Here is a 3,922-nt window from a genome sequence, read left to right as displayed (position 1 = left end):
GAGTCAGCAGTATCAATTATAATGATTTAAAGTATATTTTAAAATACATTTTATGGAATATGATATTTTTTATGAATGTGCCAGTGAAATTCTGTTCGTCTGATTTTGTTTGCCAATGCGAAACGTAATCTGGCTTGGAAATGTCGTCTTAACTTCTAAAAACAGAAAGAACAATTTTCCTATCACTTGGAATTATAATTATATTTTTTATAAAAACGTAAGAATATATAATAATTAAGAAATTGGAAAATACATACGAGAACTTGATTAGACGAATAATCTAAAAAAGTCTGTAGAAATTGCAGACCACAAAAATAAAAATAAAAACTAAATAATATTAAAGAACTGTCCAAGCTAAGTTTATCATCAGTGCGCCTCGAAGGTGTGCCGAGAGTTGATTACAGGGCTCCAAGTGGCTCTTCGCAAACTATATCGATTGGTGCTTTATATGGTGAGCGGTGGGTAGAGGGGAAGTGACTTTTTTCGCCGGACGCGCCGTCTATATTTATGGCGGGCAACTAAGCCCGCACCGCATCTACGTTTATAATATCTTTGTCAACAGTAACCTGGGTATCAGTTCGTTGTGTTGTTTTCACCGACAACATGTGTCTCGGTGTGGCCTGTTTGCGAATTAAAATGTTCATCAACCCACTTTAGGGAGCGCGGCAAGAAACTCCAGATTCAATTTGAATCTTAGGTAACGCGTAAATACGAAAACGTGAAAAGATGTTTCAAGTATTAGAAACCTCGTATATAAGCCCGGGTAAAATGCAGATTACTCTTAATATAAGATGATTATACGTAATGCGATGCTCTTCGTTCTCTCTGATCTCTCTGTTCTAAAGTTATGTTGAGTTTGTTTGAACTTCTACGCAGTACATAATAAATTGCGTCTTAAAGTCAAGTATTTATTTACTTAGCGAGTCACAGGTCTAAATGTAGTATCATTAATGAGTGTGTGGAGCCAGTTAGGCCGGATGTAAAATAAACTTTGCACTTGTTTATACTTTTATTTGTTTACATGTGTGAATCATCAATTGACTCATTTTATGACTCATATCCTGTAGGTGGAGCGAAGTGGCCTACTTTCTTATTGGTTAGTTTATAGGAAAATTCCATGACATCAGCAATGTAATTGCTTCTTGGCCGAAGAGAGGGAATAAGTCTCCTCCCATTTGTAGATTATAAAAAAGCATGCACAGTTAAAAAAATACAGATTTTGTTTGTCTATTAATTCAATAGCACGACTTTGAATCTGTGACTTTGAACTTAGATAATTCTGTGATTGTTTTTAATAAATAAAAGACTTAAACAACCGAAAGCTTGCAATGCGACATGTTTTGTGATTAGTTAAAGCACCTGTGAACAAGTCAAAATAATAACTGTTAAATAAATCGAGTAATTCAGTGAACCTAAATATTGGTGTAATTATTTCAAATTTAACCTAGTTTTGTGGCAATGGTTTCTACCATTCAACAGCAGATCCTGGGACGTGACATTGGTGTCAGAGGTGGGATACTGCATCGCAAACTAGGTCAATGACATTTAACATTGAGTGTGCGCGCCTGATCAAATACGAACTGTTCTACTAGTTTTTCGTTGTGCGTGTAATCAAAGATATTATTAACGTAGATGCGGTACGGGGCGTCGGAGTGGGGAATTATATATATAGGACATCGCATTTTCTGCCCTATCGAGGTGCTGCCCTCATCGTACTACGAAATCGAATTCTTGTTTTCTCATTCTTCGTAAAATATGACGGTAAAGCAGTAGAAAAATTTTTTGAGGTTAGAAAAGTTTGACATGTATGTATCGCTGAATTTTTTCAGATCTGAAGCTTGATCCAGGTTTTCGGTACAGTCTTTTTTTAATTATTAAAAAAATTTTATCGAAAAATTATATTTTTAAATTAAAAAAAAGTATTACAGAAAGACATTTCAAGATGAACAAGTGCTGAAAGCATTTTTCTTTGACAATTTTTTTTTTAAATTGAAATAATCAAATATTTACACCAAAGAAACAAAATTTTTTGTATAATTTTAATTTTAAATTCAAACAATAATTTTTAATACTTTAAATATTAAACAAAAATTTATTTGATAACACTTTTATTATCGTAGTTTTAATAAATAATTAATATTGATTAAGAAACAGTTTTATTTGGGGAGTCTTATTATTTGGGAATTTTCAAATTCGTTAATATTATAAACTGTTCAGAAAATTTATTAGTTTTCGAATTGTATTTTTTGGGACAGAGAGTTTTACCGAGTCGGGAATTTTATTTTTCGGGATATTTCAGCCGTCAACATAGAATTACAGAAAATTTGCTCTAATTATAATTTCGGCGCTCGATCTTGTTGATTCTTTACTACAGTCTTATTAAAAAGAAATATGTATGTACACTGTACATCCAATGTTTATTCTCGGGTCTTGGCAATTTTTTTCTAATCCATTTCAGTGACTGGTAAACAGGGGTGATTTTCTCTTAGAAAATAAGTGATTGAAATTTGAAAAAATTGGGTAGGCTTTTTTGGCATCTAGGTATGTAAAAAAGATAAACTGCAGAAAATTTAAAAACTAATTTAAGAATTATTTATACTCTTTCAAGATAACAATACAATTTACATAACACTAATTGTAAAATTTGCAAATTTTTAGGCCTTCAGTTTAGGAACTTGAATTTTAACGTTAAAATTGCTTCATTTTCAGAATACAGCCTTATTGTTTGAATTTTCAGAATTTTTCGAAATTTTTCGTTATTGTTAAAAGGCGAAAAAGTTTGAATTTAAATTTTAAAAATGCGAAAATACACCATTTTCCATGTTCATTTGCAATCCAGCGAGTCACTTTCTTTCGCTTCTTTTGAAAGTCGATCCTTTGCTTTCAGTTTTCTTTTTCAACTGTACCTTGAATTCAACGCATTTCAAATTAAATTTTTGCAGCTGAATTATACAAAGGTTTTTTGTTTTATATATAAATTAATCAAAACATTTTATTGGTTTTAGTTGTGATTTCTTAATAAAAGAATAAGTGCTATTTAGTCTCCAGAAAAGCAATTTCAAAAATATTTAAAGCCTTATTAATTTAGACATTTTAAATGTGTAGTCTTCAGAATATATTGAATAATTTCAAATTTAAAGCTATTTAAATATTTTGTCTGAATTTTTGAATGGAAAGTGTTCGATAATTTTAGATTGAAACTTCTCAAATTATTTAGTTACAAATGAAAATCATACAACTTCTAGTTTTATTTATTTTTTGAAAATTTGCCCCCCCCCCACAAATTATTTTTTTTTGTGAGAAAATAACGCCTGATTTTTGTAAAAATTAACAAATATATATTAAAGGTTCACTCAAGGTTCTTTTTGTTCAAATAGCTTGTTCCTGAATAAATTAACTCTTATTGTTTTCGATTTCGTTCTGTCACTCAGGGTAATTTTCTGTGAAAAATATTGATTTACAAAGAATATTTGTCAAACAATAGAATGGATTCCTTCGCCCGAGATGCAAACGTAAATTATACTATAGTAAAAACAAGTGGAAAAATTTAGACAAAAGCCAAATTTGGTAAAGAAAACAAACCTTTGTCGACCTATAAATACTAATTTTAATCCTCGAAAGATTTTTAAAAAATCTCTTCGAAACACTTTTATTGCAAATATTTAATTGAAGAAAATTATTTGCTATAAAAATAAAAATAGCACAATTTTTACATACAATTCTTAAAATAAAAAAATCTGTGTGTCAAACCACAATCCAATCCGACTATTCTTTCAAAAGTTATCCGATATACAGACAACCACAATAAAGACGACGTAGGCGCCAGAGAGACATACAGATACCGATGTAAAAACTTGTCTTTCTGACTCAAGGAGCCTCAACACGTCGAAATTTAATGAAATTCGCGAAAATCATTTTTCGC

This window comes from Belonocnema kinseyi, chromosome 5 (assembly GCF_010883055.1).
Source record: "Belonocnema kinseyi isolate 2016_QV_RU_SX_M_011 chromosome 5, B_treatae_v1, whole genome shotgun sequence".
Taxonomy (NCBI): domain Eukaryota; kingdom Metazoa; phylum Arthropoda; class Insecta; order Hymenoptera; family Cynipidae; genus Belonocnema; species Belonocnema kinseyi.
Note: the sequence above shows the minus strand (reverse complement) of the source record.